The sequence below is a fragment of the Macrotis lagotis genome, chromosome 1, assembly GCF_037893015.1.
Source record: "Macrotis lagotis isolate mMagLag1 chromosome 1, bilby.v1.9.chrom.fasta, whole genome shotgun sequence".
Taxonomy (NCBI): Eukaryota; Metazoa; Chordata; class Mammalia; order Peramelemorphia; family Peramelidae; genus Macrotis; species Macrotis lagotis.
In genome coordinates, this window is record NC_133658.1 from 792,367,624 (window position 1) to 792,393,466 (window position 25,843).

General features: G+C 37.8%; 1 long non-coding RNA gene across 2 annotated transcripts in view; it reads left to right on the forward strand.

Moving 5' to 3' along the window:
- The window catches only part of LOC141488461 (uncharacterized), an 86,566-nt gene that overhangs the window by 48,335 nt on the left and 12,388 nt on the right, over positions 1 to 25,843 (forward strand). For both annotated transcript variants that reach the window (XR_012468693.1, XR_012468692.1), the window contains exon 4: positions 4,099 to 4,170. This is a non-coding gene — a long non-coding RNA (uncharacterized LOC141488461). The remainder of the gene's footprint in view (positions 1 to 4,098; positions 4,171 to 25,843) is intronic.

Sequence of the window (25,843 nt, forward strand, 5' to 3'; positions counted from 1 at the left end):
ATTCTATTCCCCCCCCACACTTTCTCAGAGCTATGCCTCCTTTGGGAAGAGTAAATATAGAAAAATGACAACATGTACATTAATGCTCGTTAGAATGTCATCATTATATTTCGCCAAGTGTCTGCTGAGGGGATCCCTGAAGGACACTTAGAAGCCAAGCAGCTGCTCCAGATTGGTTCCAGCTCACATCTTGGAGAAATGACATTGAGATAAATGCAGTATTTCAAGTAGAGTCTGTGAGGGAAGGGTGGGAGCTAGGCTTTTCTGGAGGAGGGAGTGTGGTGGTGGTGGCAAGTAGTAGTGGGTTGCTAGAAACTCTTGAAGAACAAAAGTTCCCAGGGAAAGGAAGTCCAGTTGGTAAAATCAAGCTAGAAAGCTGGGAAAGGTTGTAAGAAGGAGAGAGAATATAGCCATATCTTGGACCCATTTAATCCATTCAGATTTCATAGTAGGCAGTACATCAGATTATTATTAAAAGTTCAGTTCCTTCACCAGCCTCAGACATAATCTTCTTACTTTGTAGAAAGGCAAACGGGGATACTAAAAATGAAAATAAAAACAAAATATACTGGACTCAGCCTCAGGAAACCTGTATTCAAATCCTTACTCTAACACTTATTAATTATTAGCTATATTACAATTGGAAAGCAGTCTAACTTTTTTCAATCTCTGTATTTTAACCTAAGCTAAAATCCTACCTTCTCCAAGAGGCCATTTTCAATTCTTCTTAAGAAATCTTAATCCCTCCCTTCTGAGATTATCCCCATTTTATTCTGTATGTATCTTGTGGGCACATAATTGTTTACATGTTGCTTCCCTCATTAGATTGTGACCTCCTTGAGGACCAGGGACTCTCTCTGTCTTTCTTTGTATTCTCAGTACATAGTATAAGTGGAGCTATATAATGCTTGCTGATTGACTAGCTGTTAAATGATAATACTAATAGTATTTGCCTTACAGGATTATTACAAAGAAAAAATAGAATAGAAATGTGAATTGTTATTAATAAATTTACAAGGTTGTTGTGAGAATACTTTACAAAACATATCACTTTAGAAATATGTGTTATTAATCCAAGGTGAGTAACAATCAATGATCATAGAATAGAAAACTGTTTCATGAATTCATCAAATTGTAGACATGTAGATTCATAGAATATTAGAGTTGGAAGAACCATCAGATATTATAAAATGCAATAATATGTGCAAAGTACTATATCTGTCCTCTGTGATCATCATCATCACCACCAATCATTATCTAACCTCATACTCTTATTTTACAACTAAGGCAAATGAAATCCTGAAATGTTCATTTACAAAGCTAGTTAATTTTTGTGCACATTGTATGTATGGGTGAGGGGGGAAATATGTAGTCACCAGGTAATTTACAGAACTGTCCTTAAACTATGTCAAACAATTTTGCATTCCACACTTAAAAGCACTTAAAACTCATACAGTTAATCAAAATTACCTACTTCAGTGTTCCTCAAAACAGATCATGGAACATTCTGACTAGTGAAATTACAGAATGATAGAATCTTAACATTGAAAATGACCTCAAAGGGCATCTGATACAATTTTTTCCAAAGCACAAATCATATTTATAACATTTTTTCTTTCCCTTCAAAATGGCAGTTCAACTCCCATATAAATTCCTCCACTGAAGAGAAACTATGTGTCTTTGCACTTATTTTCAAATCCTTATTGTAAGGAAGATTTTTTTAATTGAGTTAAAATCTGTCTGTTTATAACTTCTCTTCATTTGTCCTAGTTTGTTCAGTGTCTCTGGGGCAAAGTAGAACCATCCAAGTCTTCTATATGACAGTCCCTCAGGTGTTTAAAGACCGTGATCATGTTCCCCTTTAAGGCTTCCCCTCATTCTAAATATCCTCATATCCTTCAGTCAATCATCTACTGATAAAAATGTTCCACAATTGCACCAGTTTCCAAATCACATCATACTGATTTCATCAAGACCCAAAACACTACCAGTAATTTTAAATTAGATGCATGGTTACTTGAAAAAAGTTCAACCTAGGTACCCATACAGGAAAAATAAATGGGATTAAAGATGTATGCTGGCAAGATAATGACATGAAATCCATTTAATTAGCCCATCAACATATATATATATATATATATATATATATACATATATATATATGTATATATATTTGACAAATGTAACCATTGGATAATGAGTTTGACCAGAATTAAATAGAAAAAAATCAGATTGAATTTGGGAAATTTTGGAGCTCTTTCAGTTATTTACATTACCTGATGCCACCAAAGTTCATCTTTTTAAGTTCAGCATTCTTACAGAATGGTGTAATAGGATAAAGAACTATATTTCAAGTCTTAATGACCTGGGTTCCTATCTTGAAACATGTGGACTTCCTGACCCTGAATGAGACAGACCCTCTCAATGTCTCCTCAGATAACTATCTAAGACTACCTATTTTAAGAACAGTCACCCATCTAGTTTGGTAGAGATATTTTGATTTTGTGGAAAGGGCATTGCATTTATAGTCATAGGACCAAGGTTCGGTCTTTATTCTACTAGCCATTACTTAAGTAATCTTAAGTAAGTCATTTAACTGCTCTGTGCCTCAATTTGCTTATCTGTAAAAGATGTTTGGATAAGATGGTATATGAGGTTCCTTATAGCCTAAATCGTTAATGGATCTTGAACAAAAAATTCCCCCAGGGATGATATACATATACATATATATATATATATATATATATATATATATATATGACTCATAGAATTGCATGAATCCAAAGAAAAAGTGATAGAAGGACACATAGTAAGGATAAGAAGCCCACAGGATGAGAATGTATGAATTATTTATGATCTATATAGTGGAGAGAACTTCTGTACTTCCAGTTTCCAGTATAAAATCTTCTATTTGCTTTGTAAAGACCCCGATAACCCTCTCCATCCCACCTTTTCAGTCTACCTATATACCTTATTCCCCTTCATGTACTCAGTGATTCAGTGACCCTGATCTTCTTACTTTTCCTTGCATACAGCTATGTCTCTCCTAACCTCCTGCATTTTCACTTCCTGTGTCTGGAATTTTCTCTCTCCTTATCTTCAACTCTTTCTAGTATCAAGTAAAATTAAATCTTTTGCAAGAAGCTGTTTCCATTTTTCAGTACTAATGATTTTTCTCGAACTATCTGCAAATTATCAAAGTATACTTTATTTATACATACTTACTTTCAAGCTGTCTCTCATTATAATTATCACCTTGAGGGAAGGGACTGTTTTTGCCTTTCTTACTATTACTGACATTTAAAGTAGTTCCTGGTATTACTTAAGGAGTTTATTGATGGCATCACAGATTCAATGATGTATTTGAAATATAAGTAAATTTAATTTTTTTCACTTTAGACCATCGGTATAGCCTAGGAAGACATTTTTGGATCCCAATTTTTCAACCTTGGCATTAGCTAACCTTTCTAACTTTAGATTATCTCCAAGTTTAATAAATGTATTGGTAGAAAATGTTGATTTAATTAGGACCAAGGACAGAGCTTAATAATAAAGTCCTACAAACTTCCCTAAAGGTCAACCAATCAGATAATCCATACTCTGGGTTTAGTCAAAGAGTTCTCTATCCACAAAACTGTAAATGTATCCATGGTATGTTATATCCACAATATGCTCCTGATTTGATAGTCCTATAATCTTTTTTTTTAGGTTTTTGCAAAATAAATGAGGTTAAGTGGTTTGCCCAAGGCCACACAGCTAGGTAGCTAGTCCTATAATCTTAACAACAACAACAACAACAACAACAAAGGAAATAGGATTCTCTCTGCCATTCCTAGTGAGAACTTTGTCACAGAATTATGGAATCTAAGAGTTGGAAGAGACTTCAGAGGCCACATCATCTAAAGAGCACCTGCATAAGAATCCTTTCCACCATACCCCCAGAAAGTAGCCATCTAGTTTTTCACTGAAGGGCTCCAATTGTGAATTAGTTTTCTCCCAAGGTAACCTACTCTACTTTCAGATAACTCCAATTGGGAGGAAGTTTTTCTTTTCATTGCATCTTTAATCCATTGATCTTTGTCTTATTCTCTTCCTCAGGACAACCCTTCAAATACTTGAAGACTGCTAGCATCCTGGCCTCTCCAATCTATCCTTGCTGCTCTTCTATAGGTAAAAGATTCCAAATCAAATTAATTATTCCATTATTCAAAGTCCCTCATAAGCTGGTGTTTCCCCTACTTTTCCAAATTTAGCTTACATTACTCCACTCTAGGCATTCTTCTTTCCAGTCAAACTACACTACTTATCTCTTAAAGAGATGTCCCTGCCTTTGCTCATACTATTCACTCTGCATAGAATTTCATGACTGTGTTTTTGCTTTTTAAATTCCTAATCACATTTTAAATCCCAGCTCAAATGTCATCTCCTCCATGAAGCCATGCCTTAATCCTCATCATTAATGACCTTTTCCCTTCAGACCTTGCATAGCCTTTTTTTTTCCTTTGTAACTCTCTGGTGTATTTATTCTGTCAAATGAATTGTAGTTGTCTGTTTACCTTTTCTCCCTACTAAAATGTAAGCTCTATTAAGACAGTGACTACTTATAAGCTAAACATTCTATTTCCAAATATATCTAGGACACTGTACACAGTAGGTGCTCAACAAGTACTGAATGAATGGATGACTATAGGTCCAGGTTCCTATGCAGCTTTTTATTTATGGTAGTTGAGACCAACAACATTGCCATTGGACTAAGGACTAATAATGATTTGTGCTAAGAGAATGCCAATGTAATCCTTTGTCTAAAATGTAAAGAAGGTATGGCAAATTTTTAATATTTTCACTTGACTCATCAAATCAAGCTCCAAGTGCACTCCCTTCTAAGACATGGGCTCCCAGACTCCTTTGCCAGATGATGACTCTAAAGAGAATTAGTTATTGCCCTTCTCAGTACTTTCAAAATCTCTGTGGATGATCTTGAGGAAAAACAAAATCCTGGCCCAAAAAGGCATTCAACCCCCCAACTCACCATACTTTTCCTAAAGCAATTCTCTTCTCCTCCTTTCTTTCTTTTTCCTACCCCTTCTCCTGCTCTTCTTGATCCCTGGGCCCAAAGAATAAATACACCCTTCTCCTTAAAGTCACTACACTGAAAGTCCTAACTCAATTTAACACAGTGAAACTAAAACTTAGAAAATGATTCATCCCTCATTCCTTTGCTTATAACTCCTGCTGCTTGATTTCTCTTGGGCCCAAGGCAGAAGGAGTAAAATGTCTCTTTGTCCTTGGAATATATAGTCTTTTAACAAGGGACTAGTGACAGAGCCAGTACATGGAAAAGTAGATAAGGGAATAGTCAATGGAGAGATCCCTGCTGAATCAGCCCTTGTCTCTAAGTGAAAGAATATAGGAAAGCTAAGAGGCCAAATCACATCATAGAAATATTAGAATCTGGAAGATGGAAAGGACCTTCAGAGGTCATCTAGCTGAACTTGTACCTGTACCTGTGTAGGAATCTCCACTATAATATCCTAAAAAGTGATCATGTGGTTCCACTTGAAGACCTCCAGTGTTGGGAAACATGTGAAATCTCATCCCTCTTCAGGAAAGTCCATTACACTTCTGGAAAGCACTAATAGTTAAGAAAATTTTTCCATATATTGATCCAACATCTCCCTCTCTACAAATTCTGACTATTGTTTTAAGTTTATCCATTTGTAACCAAGCAAAGTAAATTTAACACCTCTCTTCTATAAGACAGCCTTTAATATCATGTCCCCAAAAGTCTTTGTGCTGTTTTAAAGTATTAAAGCCAGAATTTCACTAAAAGTTTTGAGGCACCCTGCATTTGGAGAAAATTATCATGTCCCCTTGAAGACTTCTCTTTTCCAAGTTAAGTACTACCAGTTCCTTCAACCAATCCCCCACTACCCTAGTTGTCTTCCTCTGGTCATGCTCTAGCTTGTCAGTGTCCCTAAAATATGAAGTCTATAACTGAATACAGTATCTAGCTGTGATATTACCAGAAAACAAAAGCAAAACTATAAGCTTTCTCTTCTAAATCATTCACTAAATCATTTTAATACAGAAATAATGTTTTAGCTATTAGGTCACAGTCACCAAATACACATTTGGCAACCCCAGAGGCCTTCTCCAGATGGTCTCACCACTTCTTTTGAAGAGTTCCATAAATAAAGTGCGTCAAAATTTTAAACCAAAAAAATATGCCACATAATCTCACAGAGGATTTCATGTTGTATTAGAAAATGAGCTTTAGTGTATTTAATTGAAACTCTCTTCACATATAGCCTGTTTGTGTCACCCTCACCATTGTGGATTACTTAATGGAAAGGAATAGAAATAGAGAATAAAATTTTAGGATCATAACTCCAAAGATGTAAAGGACTCCAAATGCCATCCAGTTCCACCCTTTCCTGGATAAGGAAACAAAATAAGGCTAAAGAGGTAGGGACCAGAGAAAAGAAATAAGAGACCAATATTTATAGAAGGAATAGGAAATTGTAGAGTAGTTAAAGGAAAGAATTGAAAAGGAATCCATCTGAAGCAAGAGCAGAAGGATGGGGGAAGGGATAAGTAAAAGTCATGAACACCTACCTGTGTTTCTAACATCTCCTTTTAATTTAAGCCAAGCAGGTACAGTAACTGCAAATATTTCAAAAGGAAGCAATACTCATGTTTTTTTTCCCTGCCTGGGGCTTCTATCCCTAAACTCTGAGTGCAATGGCAAAATTAGGCACTAGAATTGGGATCTGGTAACAACTGAGACAAGGAGTCTGATGCTACAGCTTTTCTTAATATCTGGCATACTTAATGTCACAGACATCTTGGAAGACTTGATTCAGTTCACCCATCTAGCTCAGGTCAGGTCCTTGGATCCGAAAGCAGCTTCATTTAAAATAGATATTGGAACCAATAGGTGGTGAAATGGTCCCAGCTGCCAGATACCAAAGTACATTCTTTCTTTTTAACATAAGTAACTACATCTTTCAGTTATATCAACATTCAAAACTGGAAAGGTACACATACAATGAGGTCAATAAATTTTTTGTGTATATTTATGCATCTATGCATTGGTTCTTGTCCTTCATTATCAAAGAAGACCAAAATGATATCACTATGTTTGAGACAAATTACAGTGTATTGGACTGTGGATGATCAGGCCAATATGAGCTCAGAATGCTATACCACATTGGTTGGGCACCAATAGCCCATGTGTGCACCTGGGGTGGGTACTCTAAACTTATATATGTCAAGTTTTCTTTGAGCTACTTCAATTCTGCCTTCCTCATGGAGTGCAGTACCTTTACTGATGAGGGCACACCATTCTGGGTGCCAGTGTCTTCCATGTTGGACAATCAGTTCTAAAGTTCTTCATTGAGGCCTTCAGGTTGTCTTGGTATTGCTTCTTCTGACCCCTTTGTGAGCACTTGACCTATGTGAGATCTCCATAAAATAGGTTGTTCGTTTTTGGCAAGTGTACACCTGGCATTCTAACAACATTTTCAACCCATAGTGGTTATACTCACTTTAGTATTGTTGGAATGCTAGGCAGTCTAGCTCAAGAAAGGACTTCAGTGTCTGGTATCTTCTCCTGCCAGTTTATCTTCAGAATCTTTCTAAGATGATTTAAATGGAAGCAATTCATTTCCTGACATGGTGCTGGTAGACTGTCCAGGTTTCACAGGCATATAGTAATGAGGTCAGTATAATGACTCTGAAGACTTTTAGTTTGATAATCTGTCTAATGCTTCTTCTCTCCCATACTTTCTTTCAAAGACTCCCAAATACTTAGGTAGCTCTGGTAATGCATATGTCAATCTCATTGTTAATATGTACCTTCTTGGAAAGGACATTGCCAAGGTCAATAATCTTGTCCACATCACTCAAAATTTCTCCATTTCCTGTAATTGATGGAACTATAAGAGTATTTCCCTACTGAACCCTTTGGACTTTAAAGAATTAAATGGATCTATAGAACACTAGTATGGATTTCATCTATAAAGTAGCCATGATGTGGAGGCAAGTGCAATGGTTTTGAAGTCAGGGGATCTGGACTTGAATTCTGGAATTCCTATTTCTAACTATGGGATTTAGATATCAATACTCAATCTGTTTCTTCATTTGTAAAATGAACAGTTTGGAATAGATGATTTCTCATTTGTCATCAAAGGATTATCTTTCAAATTTTTTCACCATTCAGAGCTATGCTCCTTTTAAAAAAATAGCATAGTATCTACCTTCAAAGAGTTTACACTTTCACAGGGAGGGGGAGTAAAATAACATATAAAATAATGTTATTATATATAATGTTATGGCATATTGTTTATAATAGTCACTTTATATTATATATCATATATTACATTATGGTATGGTATTATATTGTGTTATATTATATTATATTATTATATTGTGTTATATTGTATTGCATTGAATTGTATTTGTGTTGTATTGTATTATAATACAATTGCTCCTTCCAGATCAGAGACATGGTACCCCCACATTCTGGAAAATCTGCATAAACTATTTTGACCCTTCTTTCATATCAGAGAAGAATTCTAAGTTATTATGACACTAAAAGATAAAATATATTGATATTATACAATATTATACATGTATTTTATGCATTTCTGAGTTTCTAAACTCTTTCTTTGTCATCTAAACTTTTTCTGTATCACGTTTCGCATTGTCATCTGAGGCTTCAGCAAAATTCCCCCGAAACTCCCATTTAATTTCTTATGCTGACATCAAAACTGCCTTGGGGAAAGTTGCAATGTGGAAGTGATGATTTTCTTTATATTTTGTCTATCTATCTATATAAGTATATATAATATTTACTTTATTATATGATATTTATAATATAAAGCAATAAATACAACAGCAAAGGAAAGAAATGGAAAATTATAATAGGAATTTATGTATATAGGCAAACTTGATGGGAGAAAGATAGAACAAATGTTATTGGAAACACTTTCCATAACTTTCTTTTTTTTTTTTTAGGTTTTTTTCCCAAGGCAAATGGGGTTAAGTGGCTTGCCCAAGGCCACACAGCTAGGTAATTATTAAGTGTCTGAGACCAGATTTGAACCCAGGTACTCCTGACTCCAGGCCCAGTGCTTTATCCACTGTGCCACCTAGCTGCCCCTTTCCATAACTTTCTCAGGTATTTCTTGCATATAATTTCCTCTAGTGACAAAATATAAATGTTGAAAATCTAAAAATAGGGTGTATTATGTATGAGGTTCCCCCTTTCTTTTTCTAGACTATGTGCTTTGCTATTTGTCCTTCACGATTGAAGAGAACCAAATCAATGTCAAGATCTGTGTACAGCATACAGGGTTTGTAGCTGATCAGATCAATATGAGATTGAAAGGTTCTACCATAGCTGGCACAAATAGTTCATATGGCCATTTGAAAGGGAGAAGTCTCTAAATTTTCACATCTCCCATTTCTTTTGAACTACCACAATTTTGCTTTGTTCATAAAGCACAGTGCCTTCTTTGATGCGGAAAATAATGAAATAGTAAAACGGGTGATGCTTTTTGACTCATGCATAAATTGGATTTAAGTGAGGCAGAGTTGTGCAAAGTCATCAGCTCCACTTTCCCTTCCAGAGTCATTGTAGCCCAGTGACAAGATAAAAAGTCAAGGCAACTGGATTCAGTGGATGACCTTAGCATCATCAGGTATCTGACCAAGCTCTAAATGCTCCTCCTGCTTCCTCCACCTTCTAGGCCCATTGAAATACAATATCTTGACATCTGCCTAGTCCTCTGGGGAAGTCTTCACATGCTTGGGATAGACACTCCCCTAACTTACTGATGGATTCAAGTCCCATTTGTTACCTTCACTCTGATTTAGCTCATCTGCTGAGACAGTTCTACTGAGGTGTGGCTACTGTGTATGCTACAGCTTCCTGGAAACACAAGTGAGAACTGGGTGGCAGGTGGATGACCAACCCTCACACAAGAAGTGCTATTGCTCCCTCAGAACTTCATCCATTACACTTTAGCGAACACTAATGCATATATGATAGGATCCCATAGTCTCTTAAGCCCTACTAAAAGGAATGCAATTAGCTTTCCAACTTATTTTCATACTATTTTGCTTTCTAATAACACTGGCATTCCCTGCTCCTCTATACATGCCAACCTACCTTTGCTTATATGTCTCTCTCTTCCTCATGTCTAAGATATTTTGCATAATCTTTGACTTCTTCAATCTCTAGATTCCTTCAAGGCTTGCCTCAAGTGCTACCTGTGATTTCCAGTCTTTCCTGATTCTTTAATGCCTCCAAATTTATTACTGCCATCTAAAACTTATTTTGTACATGTTTTGCATTGGCTTATCTATGTACATGCTGTTATACCCTCTCCCTACCCTCAAGTAGAGTGTAGTCTTCTTGAGGCAGCAATCATTTTGGTTTTGCTTTTGTTTTTGCATCCCCATCCCTAGTAAAAAGTCTGGCACACATGCACATTGTGGGTCTTAAATGTTTGTTGAATAGAATGGAATGATTAGAAAATAATTAAAGGCAAAACTATATAGTTTTAAGTGTATTGAAGTACCAAGACAAAAAAGGTAAAGTAACTCTCCTTGACTGCTTGATAGGAGCAGTCAAGGAGAGCTCCAAGGAAATGAAATTTAAGCAAAGTCTTGAAGGTTAAGTAAGACTCATAATCAGAAGGGAGGAGGGAAAGCATTTTAAACAGTGGGGATAGGAGTTAAGAGGAAAGAAGCATGAGCAAAAGGACAAAGGTAAGAATAAGTGTGGCCTGAACAGTGAGCTTTGAGATCAATCTAAGAGAAGCAGGATAATATGCTAGATATATGGTCCCATAGTCTAGTGAATCATAGGTCCTTATTGTGATCACCCAAGAGCATCAGAAGCAACTGGGAATTTAGCACATAATGACTTTCCAGTAAAAAAAAAAAACAAACAAACCTATATTCCAGAGATGGATTATGAACTCCCTGGATCTACTTATATGTTTTCTTCTTAATCATTTGTGTTTTACTTGGCTCTGGATTCTTTGATCAGTATGTTAACTCACCCCTAGTCATCCAATAGATTGTGTCATCTCACTGAAACTCCAATGATTAATATCCTCTCTGGTCCTGTCTAGTTCTAAATCTGTGATCTTTTAAACATACTATTGACCTGACCTGGCTTTATACTATATCTACTCTTCCCTTATCTCAAAGGAGATTATTTCACTATCTTACCTGAGATTTACCTAATTCCTGTTATTTAAGGGCATGAAAACAGAAATCATTATCAGATAATACTAAATAGATAATATCAAATGTGCTTTTAATTGCATAAAGCAAAATACATAGAATTATAAAGAAAAATCAATCATAGTAAAGATACAATATTTCCTCATCTAATTTCATAGGCCCCCTGAAATCTGTTCATGTTATTCAGGTTAAGAGAAATTAGTCTAGATAAAAGTGATAGGTATGAAACTATAAAAGGGGGGGGACTGATTTTAGAGAAACTTTAAGGTAAAAGTAATATGAATTGATGATGGGTTTTAGTCAAATCAATTTAACAAGGCTCCTGGTCATATCTTTCTTCAGGAACCTTGTAGCTATAATAAGGGAACAATGCCAACTATAAGGAGAAGGCCCCAAATCCTAAAAAAGGAGTGACTTGACACTGTTCATGCCCCCTTTACTTCACATAATATAAGTGTTCACCCACCTAGATGTCTGGGAAGATGTATTCAGGACAAGTGTACATTGTTTTTCCCTCTTTCTGAGGCTGTAGGCCCCCCTCTGTCATGTATCCATAAAGCATGCAACAAAGACAAGTATAAGAGTACACTTCAGGGAGGAAGGGAAGAAAAAAGTCATTTCTCATACTTGAAAAACAGGCATGAGGTGAAAGATTTTCCCTTGCTCCCTTTGAAATTCTCCCTCTTCTTTTCTATCACCAAGAACGAAGGTTAGTCTTTTCCCTTTGAATCACATTTAATCACATCTCTTTCTTAGGTTCAGAAATCCCTTTGTAATTGGACAATCTTCTCCTTTGGGAGGCTATAGAATGACTGTCTCCTCTCTCAGGAGTTAGTGACTATGGTAAGAAAATGCTAAGGAGAGGTGATCTGTTTCTCCACCCTCTCTTTGCATCTTATAGCTCCTGCTCCCCACCCTCTAGAGAGTCATGCAGTCTTGCAACTTTCTTCATAAATCAAAAAATGAGGGGTTTGGGGTCAAAACACGAAGAGGGTATTTTTGTTTACTACTATTAGCCAGCTCTGTAAGGGGCATGGACAGAATCTGTAAATATCACAGATTCATAGATAGGGAAATAAACTAAAAACTAACCATCTCCCTCAGCTCTTCAGAGAAAAGAACAGTGTGGTCTAATGGAAAGAATTTTGGGAGCTTAGCTAAAAATTTAGCATTCTTCCTCATAAAAAGATAGATAACAATATAAAGTACTATTTGTTAAGTGATGAATGGAAGGTACCCCCAGAGTTTGAAAGAGGGGAAAAATTATACCATTGCAAAGTGATCAGATAAGGCTTCATGAAGGAGAATAGGATATGATCTGTACCTTAAGGATGTGAAAGTGGCAGGCATGAACATGCTGAACAGTCCAGTCACCTCCATGGAATGTGAAAGCTGCTGCCTGAATCTGTATCCATCATATCAACATTGTGAAGAAAGCCTTTTATTCCTTAATAATTCTAAATCAGGTGCTAATGGAAAGCTAAATCAAAGTCCATTTCAGGAAGGTGAGAAATGTGGAAAAGGAAGAGGGCAAAACATACATACATACATGCACACACACATACACATACACATACACATACACAAAAATTATTCATCTTCACTGAACAGAAACAATGAACCATGGCTTTGTCCAGAGCTACAGAGGAAGCCTTTCAGGTCTGTGCCTGTTTTTCAAGACATTGAAGTCAAGTAGTGATAAAAATCCCACTATTCACTGTTATATTAATGGCTTCTCCACTATATGCAGATAGGCAAAAAGCATCATATCTTTATTTGCATTTCTTTTTCTATTGCCTCCAGCTCACTGAATTTCTCCCTTATCTGCCAAGAAATGTCTACCTTTAAGGTATTCTTTCATTTCCTCATGCCATTGGCTGTCAAACGACTTAATAACTTGCCCATCATGGAAGTCAAATATATTTTATTAAAAATGCATGTCTCATTCAATAAGATGCCCTTTGGCAGTCTCCAGACCTTGACAACTGTGTCTTAAAGCTTGGAGTTCTGAATGGTCTTGGCTGGCCAGGTGTTGAGAGCAAAGAACTGCCTGGTTCCCAGAATGCAATCAAGAGCCAAGGAGGGAGGGCGGGAGAGGGGGAACTCTCCAAGGTAGCAATGGAATGAAGCCACTATTGAAATTGTAGAAGGCAAGGCTAGATTTAGGAACCTAGCTGACAACTTTAAGTTGACCAGTAAAATCCCAGAGCAGGAAAGATTAATCTGAAAATCTTGGTGTAGGACAAAGAAGGTAGAAGAGTTCTGCAGAAAAGTCAAGGGAATAGAAGATAGGAGGAAAAAATTGAAAGGGAGATGGCATCAAGAGCAAGTGGAGGTTGTGTCAAGTCAGCGTATTGGAATGATAAATCGTGCATCTGATGGCATGTGTGGCAAGATTGCATTGCTATTTACGGAGGCTAATGAGGCATCTACAATAGCATATTCAGAGAGTTTGAGTGTTGTTGTGATTGGCGGTGAGAGAGGAGTCCAAATCAGTTTTGCAGAGTTCTCAATGGAACTAAAAACAGAGGTCTTGAAAGGTCATCTTTTCCATCTCCCTGCCTCAATGAAGAGCAATATATAAACTATTTCAAAAGGAATCTACTCTCCCTTCCTAAAACATCCTGAAATTAGGATTCAAAATATACTTTGGTAATGTGCTCTGGTTTCCCACTACCTCCATAGTCAAGAGGTCTGTACTATTATAAAGCCCAAGTGCCAACACTACAATATAAACCTATTTCCTTTAGCACTATTCCTGGAAGAGATGGAGAACAGCTGTTCATCCACCACCTTGTACAATAGCTTTTCATCTACTAGAAGACTTATTCAGTTCCTGCCTTTCCTTTTTATATCCCCAAAGTAGACACTAGTGCCTAATTTATTCCAATGCCTTCCTATCTATGCTCATAGTTTTCATCAAGTTCTCATCCTATTTTTTTAAGAGGACAGTCCTCTAATAAATACTTGCTGATTGAAAGAATGAAGAAAAGGGAAGGATAGCAAAAAAAGGTTAGAAAAGTAAAGGAAGGAAGTAAAGGAAAGATAAAGAAACAGAGAAGGTCAAAATCTTTGATTTCTCTATTTGACAGAAAAAAATAATCTAGATAGAAAATAATATAGTCCTTAATAAATGTAAAGTCAATAATTGCATAAAAGTAAGGTTAGTGAGAGGAACAAGATCTGATCTTCAAGGGAAAGAAATGTGACCTGCATAAGGAATAGTAAGGAACATTCTCAGGTTAATCATACCCAGCCAATCAGCAGAAAGAACAATTTTCCATGTGTTGGAATTTGTCTGTTGAAATAGTTACATAAATTGCAAGCATAAGAGTTAAGCAGCTTTCCAAGAAAATTCCCTCAGAAAACAAATTCTGGAAATGATAATGAGAGAGAGAAAGTGGGGGAGAGAGAGAGAGAGAGAGAGAGAGAGAGAGAGAGAGAGAGAGAGAGAGAGAGAAGAGAGGAGAGAGAGGAAGGAGGAGGAGGAAGAAGAAGACGAGGAGGAGGAGGAGGAGGAGGATGGAGGTAGACAGGAATGTGAGAGAAGAGAGAAAGGAAAAAAGGAAGGAAGGAAAAAGAAAAGGAAGAGAAGAAGAAAGGAAAAATAGGAAAATGATGGCAAGATGAAAACTACAGGGAAAAGAGCAGAGAAGAAAAAAGAAAAAAGAGTAAAGAGAAGAAAATAACAAAGAAATGAGAGAGAAAAAGAGAAAAGATGATAAAGGAAGAAAAAGGATAAAGAAAAACAGGAAGGATGGAAGGAAGGAAGAAAAGGTAGGAGAAAAAAGTGAAAAAGAAGCAGATATATTGTACTAAATCAGTACAAGAATGGAATAGGTCCCAGTTTTGAACCTTTGCCAACTTCTGAACTTGCTATTCTGCTATCAATTTTTCATCCGTCACTAAGACAAGCTAAAAGTGCTAAGCTTCAAGTTTTGTTGATTATAGAATGTTCCATTCTGATCTGTTCCGAGTAACCTCCCTAGATTTCTAAATGAACCAAATGCAGAAAGAGAAAAAAAGGGTGGGGGAAGAGAAGGAAGGTGAGGAACAGGGAAGATGTATATTGTGCTGTACCACTAAGTATGGAAAATAGAGTAATTTATTAAAGCCCTGAGGGCCTGGAGAAAATATTTCCTTACATATGAGAATAAAAGCTTGAGGACAGGGAGAAAGAAACAATTCTACTCCAGGCAGTCTGGTGTTTACATTGCCAAGAGGGTGACATTCTTACCTGGCAAATTCTCCCTATCACACTACTATGCCTATGCCATGGGCCAGATTGGCAGGGATCTACCTCTCCTCTAATTTGAGTTTGGGTGATCTCCACCCACTCAGACAAAGCACCCATTTCCCTCTCCCCAAGAGAAGCCCAGGTTGGAAAAGGGTGAGTGGTAAGCCAAGACTTGCGGGTCCCAGTCACCACGCTTCTGCAGGAATTACCCAGGCACTGCTGACAGCTCGTCAATCGGAGACTCAGTGGGGCTCATCGCTGAGGAGTGAGGATGAGGAGGTGGCAGCACGCTCTGTTGCGCTTCTCCCCAGAACACAATGTGACACGAGACATCGGGAGATGGCAACAAAAGTTCAAGGGAAAAACACACAGTTATTTATGGCTCGGGCATCTGTTGTCAGATCAGAAACAGAGACCTAATCTAAGGCAAATCCAGCAGACTGTACTGGAGCAGATGGGGAGGTGTGTGCAGTGCTCATTCCTGTTCCACTCTCAATTTATTATTATTCCTGATCTCCCAGACCCCATCTCCAATGCAGACATTTGTCTCATCTCCGCCAAGTGCAGCGGGATGGGTGGGCAGGGGCGGAGGAGATGAGTTTGTCCTCTGCCGAATCGACACTCCCAGTATGTGTCTTGGACACCTTAATCCAGAAAGGGGAAGAAAAAGAAGGTTATACAAAAGCCAGAAGGGAGAGTCAGAACAACTGCTCCCCCCTTTAAATCACACCCTCACCCCCCCACACACACACAAGGGTACATCTTGAATACTGTAAATTTGGACATACTTGTCATTGTCTGAGATTCACAGAATGGTATCAGTAGTGTAATCCCTGCTGATTCTCAGAGAGCTTAACTTCTGGGGTGGGGGGAACCCAACTGTTCGTCAAGACACAACTTTAAATTGTCCCTCAAATTTCCAGGAGCACTTTACAGAAGACTTCTTGGCCCAGGAGGCAAAGACAAGGGAGTGGGGGTGGTGGGTGGCACAGGAGGAGTCCAAGAATTGCCAGAAGAAATAGTCACTTAATTTAAGTTTCCAGACCTGTAATGATTGGGCTGCCTTAGAAAATTTTTAAGAAGATGCCTTAATCCCATGAGACACCTTATTTCTCCCATTTGAGATGCATCTTCTCAACTCCAAATATGCATCAACCAGCTCTATATGTTTCATTAAAACACAGAATTAAATTTCCCCACCTGCCTAGATCCATTTACTCTTTGACCAGTGTGATGAAGAAGGCAGTGAGTACATGCCAGGCAGATAGAGGATGCCAGGAGACCTCATCTCAGCAGAAGAAGAGTGGGGGCAGAGAACAAATAGGCTTTCTCCTTCATTTGACTCCCAGGTAGACACATTGTTAAACCATGGCCCAGAGGGAAACTTTGTGCATTGTTGAAACACTTATAGTCTGATGTTGTAATAATAGTAAATAAAGACCTGGAGTAGAGCTACAGGTAGACAGATGTTTTGATTGACTAGACACAGGTGTCTCTGTCTCTAGAGTCTGGTCTGAGGAATGGTGGGTGATGAGAAATTCCTCTCTGCTCCAGGCTCCCAGGGACTGTCAGCTGCTGAGCTTTACCTGTAAATTTAGAATTCTTAGCACTACCTTAGCAATCAGAAAGGACTAGAGGCAGAAGTGAGACAAACATGGCTAATTAACATTTGTAAGTGGCCAAGCAAGACCTCACTTTTCCCCCCAGGCTTAATTCTTTCCCTGGGGCACTAGGGCTGATGCGCAAGGGAAGATTCAGTTAGTTACCCCTCAGTAAGGAGCTAGCTAGGAAATCTCCAGAGTTCCTCCAGAGTTAAGACTAGAGGTCTACCCAGAGGCCTAGATGGCAATCACTAGCAGGGAGAGGGTATGGAGACAGCTTTCCCCCAGTCCTTTATAAGAGCATTTGAGTGCCTGTTCTCTCAAGTCTGGGCTAAAATTGAATCTTGCAGCATAAGCAAAAGAGAAACCTTGAAAGGGACCACCAGCTATAGCCAGTAAGAACAAGAGTTCCAGCTTCTGTAGCCAACTCTTTGTTTAGGTTCCTACACTCAATGGACAAATTATGAGAAAAAATGAGAAATGAGGAAATTCTACCTCTGTTGACACTTCCAGTTTCCTAATGATAAGTATGTTAGCACGGCAAAGTGACCAAGCATATATCTGTTAATACACTTCTCAAGACTAGGTACCGTCCCCCTCCCCATTTCCTTTTTGGTTTTGCCACTGCTGCTGATGTTCTCCTTTCTCAAAGAGGACAACTCTTGCCATTAGATAACCACATGGGCAGCTAGGGGGTGCCATTAAGCTTAGAGAATGCTAGATTTGGAGTTCATCCTGAATTCAAAACTAGTCTCAGATACTTAACTGTGTGATCCTGGGAAAGTCACTTAGCCATATCTGCCTCATTTCCTCATCTGTAAAATGAAGGAAATGAAAAATTAGTATCTCTGCCATGAAAATTCTAAATGGAATCATGAAGAGTTAGAAATGATTGAAAAATAACTGAACAACAACAATGTATTAATAGCAAAGAGTTACAGAGTTAGAAGGGCCCCTTAAAATCCATTAAGTCCACCTCCCTCATTTTGCATTTGGGGAACCTGAACCACAGAGAACTTAAGTGAGGCAAGATTTGTTGCCAGGTCTACCAGACTCTAAGCCTAGTATTTTCTAACCACTCTTAACAGGATGACCAGGAGGGACTGTGTCAAATGACATAAGATTGAAATGGGGACATTTAACCAAAATATCTAGGCAGAGACCCAACCTATGTTTTGAGCTTTAAGGCAGTTGAAAGTCACAGTGAATAGAGTGTTGGATCTAGAATCATGAATTCAAATCCATTTTTAGATTCTCATTAGCTCTATGCCTCTGGGAACTCACTTTGACCTCTATTTGCCTCATTTTCCTCAACTGTAAAAATGTGGATAATGACAGTACCTATCCTACAACGTTATTGTGAGAATCAAATGAGGTAATATTTTTTTAATTGCTCTTTTTTTCCCTCCCTCTCCCTTGACCTTTCCATGCCCTTGAGTATTTATCATTCTCCAGCTTTTTTTCCCCATCACTGTCAACTTTCTAGAAAGGACAGTCTTGTCTCCTCTTCCCCAATTACTAGCAATCTAATTTACAGTCATAGCATTCTGTAAAAACTGGTTTCTACAAAGTCACTAATGACATTTTAATTGAAAATCTAGGATTACAGATTAAGAACTGGAAGGGACCTTAGAACTCAATTAGTCTACTCCCCCTTATGGTTTTTTCTGAGAAACCTGTATAAAGTCAAGACAAATGAAGGGACCTGTCCATGGTCACATGAGTACTAAGTAGCAAAACCAAAATTCTACCTCTTGTGTATCCCTTGTCCTTTGTTTTCTGCTATTCTCCATCACAGTGTAAACTATGTGAAGAGGAAAGGTATTAACAACCATTTATAATACTCATCCACTTTGTCACCCAACTGCCTTAAAGTTGAAGACATAGATTAAGTCTCTATCTACATTAGCCTAGGTTAAATTCCCCTAGTTCAATCTTATCTATATGTATATCAGGCTATGGGGATGCAAAGACAAAGAGGGAACAGTCCTTCCAGGATTCTGGATTATGTAGGGAAGATTATATGTGCATCTAGAAATACCCATGAAAGAGAAACATAATAAATAGAAGGTAATTTGAAGATAGAAACACTGACTGCAGAAAAGGAGCAGTACAAGCACTGGAGCTGAGATTTTAAAAAATCTTAGGATCCTAAGAGCTAGAAGTGAAGAGAGATTCTATTCTTGCCATTGCAAAGTTAGCAAGAATCAATTGACAAGAGATAGAGTGTCATATTTGAGGGACAATAAATTGCCAATTATGATGAGCCAGGATGCCCAGAGGATAGCAATATATAATAATTAGAGGGAAATGGTTTGGATCTAGGTCATAAAGGGCTTTAAAATACCAAACCAAAAAATAATTTTTTTGGTCCAAGAAATAATGGGGAGCAACTGGATTTTAAGGTGAGAAGTAGCATAAAAATTAGTCCTGTTATCCAGGAAAATCACTTTAATAGCCATACCCTTTTATAAGTTCATAATGACTAATCATTGAATTTTAGACCTGAAAAATCTAGTCCAACAACTTCATTTTATGGATGAGCTGAAACCCAGCAAAGTGAACAGATTTGCCTATAGTCACATGCCCTGCAATGCTAAGGGATGAAGGAATCATATCTGACCTTTTTGTCACCTCCAAATCTATCATGGCAGAGAGTTTGGGTTTTATTAACCACTAAATAATGCCCTCTAGTAAATTAACCCTCTGCAGAATAGCAATGTGAAGACCGAGAAGGGAAGAAGAGGTGAAGGGATGCATGGCTAAAGATATAGTGGCCAATTTCCAATAAGATTTCTTCCCATTATGAAGAGATCTGCAACAGATGTTGAAGAGTCTAGAGGGCTAACCTGTTTGACCCAGGACTCTAGAGGGCAATGGTTAGAGACAAGGGGTATCCTTTGCTAATGCCTGGACAGCAGAGGGGATCTAATCCTAATCCCCCAAACACAAACCTTCCCCAGGTCTGTTTGCCTTTCCCTAATCCTCTAATATTTAAAGCAATTTCAATCCTGTTTGAAGAGGCATCCCAGCAGTTTAAGTCAGGAGCCTCTGGGGAGAGAGAGAGAGAGAAAGAGAGAGAGAGAGAGAGAGAGAGACAGAGAGACAGAGAGACAGAGAGACAGAGAGACAGACAGAGACAGACAGACAGACAGACAGAGAAAGAGAGAGACAGAGAGAGAGAGAGACAGAGAGACAGACAGAAACAGGCAGACAGAGACAGAGGGGAGGAGAGAGGGGGAGAGAGAAAAAAGATAGAAGAGAAAGAGACAGTCAGGTGGGGGGAGGAGAGAAAGAGGGAGAAAGAGATGAAGACCAATAGGGAGACAGACAGACAGAGACAGAGAGAGACACAGGGACAGACTAGGAGATGACAGATGTCAGACTATGAGCATTCATAGTTGCAATAGTCTGAGTCTTGTTCCCTAAAATGCCTCTTCCAGAGACTCTTCTGGCTATGACTGGTTATCAATTTCTGCAGTTCAAATTCTGACAAAGCACAAGAAGTGGCAGCTAAGAGAAGTTAGAAGGTAGTACTCAAACTGAGACATGACAGTGTGGGGAGCCCCTGTATGAGGATCCTCTATCATTGGCCTGCCTTCATTTTCCTCTTGACTTCCTCTAGACTTCAAAATTCTGCCTCCACATCAGATGTCTTCATCTGCCCCCCCTCAACCTCTACTTCTTCCCCCTTTTTAGCTCTCTTTTTTATATTGTCTTCTTTTATTAGAATTTCGGTTCATCTGGGGCAAGTACTGTCTTTCTTTAAGCTTGTATTTTTTCCTCCATGAATCTTCAATAAAAAAGTAAATCAATCCTTGTCCTCAAGGACTTAAAAATATTCAACTGACTAATTGGGGTATATGGGCTGTGCAGCAATAACTAGCACCTCTGGGATGTAGACTTGCCAAATTTTTCAGTACTACTCATTCACTTTGGGTGAAAACTCCAACTCCCACTTGTGACTTCAAGAAATTGTAGCATGCACAATGGTTACAGATGGTCTAAATAAGGTTGAGGGTTATCGATGGGTCTCAAGTCCATCGGTGAGTTAGGGAAATGTCTACCCCAAGCTTCAGAAGACTTCCCTGGCAGAATGGCAGATTAAATCACTGTGTTTCAAAAGTCATGAAGGTGACTGAAGCAGGAGATATGGGGCACTTAGAGCTTGGTAAGACATCATTCACTGCATCCTGGGCCACTACCGTTCATCCTGACTTTTGTCTTGCCACTAGACTTCAATGATTCTGGAAGAAAGAGTGAGGCTAAGGGCTGTGTGGAACTATACTTCACTTAAATTCAATTCACACACAAGTCATCACCCCTGTGGTGTTATTAATCCTCTTCAAAACTGAAGTAGAAATAACAATTTGTATCTCCAGAGCTTGGCACATAGGAAGCACTTGGAAAAGACTATGGGAAGACTACACAGTAATTCACAGTTGATGGAGCTGTGAATTTGTCCAGACATTCTGGAAAGCAGTTTGAAACTATACCTCCAAAGTAAATAAACTGCAGATGCCCTTTGTCACAATGATAAAACTACTCAAGATATACTCCAAAGAGGACATATGTACAAAAGTACTTAAGAGCAGCATTTCTTTTTGTAGAAAAGAACTGGAAACAAAATGGGGGGAGTCTATCAATTCAGAAACAATTGAAAAATATGGTGTGTGTATATATATATATATATATATATATATGTACTAGAATTTCACTGCATTTTAAGAAATTATAAAGATTAGAGAAAGACTTGAAAGAGATGCAAAGTAAAATGAACAGAACCAAGAAATTGATTTATACAGTGACTTCAATACCATGGAGAACAAACTTGAAAAACTACAAAACTCTGAAAGACATAGTGACAAATCATGATATAGGAGGATTAATGATGAAATATACTTTCCACTTCCTGGCAGAGAAGTGATGGACTAGAAGTATTAAATAAGAGATAATTCACATATGCTAATTATTTTTAAGTTTATAATAAAAATGATTATTTAAGGCAATGTTGTTCAGTGTAGAGACCTTTGGATTATGAGTTCAGATATCAGCTCTATTTACTTAAACTTTGCCAAACAACTTCAACTTTCTTGGTCTTTGTTTCCTTATCTGTGAAATGAGGTGGTTGTACTAGATGATTTATAAGGTCCCTTTTGTTTCTATATCTATGCTGATCATATGACTTTGGAGAGGAGTTCTCTTTTATATGCATATTTCAATGAAAAATCATTTATTTTTTTCTCCATTTGAACAAAGAAAATCTTAACAAATATACATAGTTAGGCAAAATAAATCTCTGCATTATCTATGTTCAAGAAGTATAGTCATTCTGCATTTGGAGTCCATCATCTCTTGTTAGGAAGTAGGAAATATGCTCCATTGTTCATCCTCTAGAATCCTAGTTTATCATTGTTTTAATCAGAATTCTAGTTTGTAAGAGTTGGTTGTTAAATTTTGGGGTGAGAAATTTATACCTCTAAAATTGGAAAACATTACAAATCAGTTGTTTACCTAAACTTAAGAAAGTGATGAGGGGAATGCTAAAAATGAAAATTAAACCATTGTTGTTAACAGATAGTGAGGTGGCAAAAATTTACTGGCTCACCCTTGAATAATAAGGAACCCAAAAGATCATCTAGTCCAATTCAAACCTCAATCAGTAAGCATCTGTTAAGTAGCTACTATGAACCAGGTGATAATGCTCTAAGTGTTGGGGATCCAAAGGAAAAAGTGAAATGGTTCTTGATCTCAAGGAGCTTGCATTCTTTCAAGAGAAATAATACGTATGCATACACAAAAACACAAGATGACTGCAAAGGAAAGTCCCTCACCTTCTGTCATAGAGCTTTAACTTGAAGAACTTCAAAAATGGAGAACTCATTGTCTCCCATAGAAGCCCATTCAATCTATGGACAGTTCTAATCAATAGACAAACTTTCCTAAAATAGAGTCTTAAAAGCACAGAAAAGGTCCTAACCAGCCCCCACAGTGTGACTCTGCTTCCTTTTCCTCACTTCTAAGGTAGGGGTAGGAGTGTCTTTATTTTTTTTTAAGGTTTTATTTATTTTGTTTTAAAATTTTTCCCCTAATCTTACTTCCCTCCTCCCACCCCGCCACAGAAGGCAATTTGCCAGTCTACATTGTTTCCATGGTATACATTGATCCAAATTGAATGTGATGAGAGAGAAATCATATCCTTAAGGAAGAAACATAAAGTATAAGAGATAGCAAGATCAGACAATAAGATATCAGTTTTTTTTTCTAAATTAAAGGTAATAGCCCTTGGTCTTTGTTCAAACTCCACAATTCTTTCTCTGGATACAGATGGTATTTCCCATCACAGACAGCCCCAAATTGTCCCTGATTGTTGTACCGATGGAATGAGCAAATCCATCAAGGCCAATCATCATCCCTATGTTGCTGTTAGGGTGCACAATGCTCCTCTGGCTCTGCTCATACCACTCAGCATCAGTTCATGCAAATCTCTCCAGGCTTCCCTGAACTCCCGTCCCTCCTGGTTTCCAATAGAACAACAGCATTCCATGACATTCATGCACCACAGTTTGCTGAGCCATTCCCTAATTGAAGGACACCAACTTGATTTCCAATTCTTTGCCACCACAAACAGGGCTGCTATGAATATTTCTGTACAAGTGATGTTTCTACCCCTTTTCATCATCCCCTCAGGGCATAGGCCCAGTAGTGGCACCATTGGGTCAAAGGGTATGTACATTTCCATTGCCCTTTGGGCATAGTTCCAGACTGCTCTCCAGAAAGATTAGATGAGCTCACAGAAACACTAGTGTCCCAGATCTCTCACAACCCTTCCAACAATGATCATTGTCCTCTCCAGTCACACTGGCCAGTCCAAGAGGTGTGAGGGGGTACCTCAAAGATGCTCCAACCCGCTTCTCTCCAATAAGTAATGATTTAGAGCAATTTTTCATATAACTTTGGATCACTTTGATGTCCTCATCTATAAATTGCCATTGCATATACTTTGACCAAATGGGGAATGGCTTTTTTAAAAAATTGACTCAGTTCTCTGTATATTTTGGAAATGAGTCCTTTGATGTAAAAAATAATTGTAAAGCTTGTTTCCCAGTTTTCTACATTTCTTTTGAATTTGGTTACAGTGGTTTTTTTCTGTGCAAAAGCTTTTTAATTTAATGTAATCAAAATCATCTAGTTTGTTTTTAGTGATGTTCTCCATCTCTTCCTTAGTCATAAACTTCTTCCCTTTCCATAGATCTGACAGGTAAACTAACAGGACTGTCTTTATTGTGATTATAAAAGGATACAACTTTGGGTAAAGAACTTATTCTTTGCAGAATCTCAGGATCGCAAATTTGTAAGAGAGTTGAAGAAACATACCATGTGTGTCTAGCCCATGGCCCCTGGCCCTCAAAGTCCATTCATGGGGCATTATTATATTTTGTTATTATGCTCATTGTTAATATGGGCTATATTATAGTCATAAAAATTTAAAATTTTATATGCAGCCCTTGAAAAATGTCATCTAGAAATGCTAAAAGATTGGACACACTTGATTTAGGACCCTGGTGAGGAACCTTTTTGCTGCCAAGGGTCATTTGAATATTTAAACATTATTCAGGGATCAGACAAAATTATGAATGTAAAAATTAGCCTATGATTTCCTTGGCCAGACCAGACCAAATGATTTTGTGGGCCTTATACATTTTGGGGCTAAACATTCACTACCCCTGATTTAGGCCAACCCATTACCCAGAACCTCTCTGCAACAGTGCTACCATATTCAATTAGAAATGAGGGACACCCAACCCTATATAAGGATCTCTATGAGCTGCATATTAGACTTAGTTTTAAATGTAATATTACCTATATTTTATTGTAATTTTATTTTATTTAATATTTTCCAATGTGGTTCAAGCCCCATTTGGGAGTTCTGTAGACCATATGGAGCCTGTGTTTGATACCTTTGCTTTACAACATAGAAAAATGGTCAGTATCGCAACATTCCAAGAGAAGAGGAAACCATTCCAGGCATTCCCTTCTATTTTTTAATAGATGTAATTTTTAGAAAGTTTTTCTTTATATCAAACTCAAATCAATAACACATACAAATTAAATCCAAGATAAAATTTGAGGAAAAGAATACATTAACAACTATGACTCAAACTGAGACTAGGAAAAGTGTCATATTAGGGATGATACTTCAGCTGAGTTTTGGGAGAAGATAGGAGTTATAAGAGGCAGAAGGAAAGATGAAGTCCATTTAGGCATCAGGGAAAGGTCTATGAAAAGACATAGAGTTCAAACTTGTAAGGTGGTATGTGAGAAATAGCAAAATTCTAGTTGGACTGGCATGTAAAGAAGGGGAGTACTATGGAATCAGTCTAGGAAAGTAGTCTGGGACCAGATTGGAAGGGTTGTAAGTGATAAAGAGAGGAGCTTATATTTGACCTTAGAGGTAAAAGAGAGCATTGAGGGAACTTTGAAAACAAGGAGATTTCATGATCAGAAGAGGGTTTTAGGAACATCATTTTATAAATATTTGTTGGTAGAGGATGGATTGGAGAGTAGAAAGCATTGATTCAGGGAAATCACATAGGAGGCTATTTTGGAAGTTCAAGAGAAAAGTTGGTGATTGCCCATACTAGGGTAGTGGTCATATCTGTAGAAAGTGGGGATATATGCAAGAGATATTACAGAAGCAGAGTAATAATGCTATTACATGGGTTTGCAATGTACTTTACATATG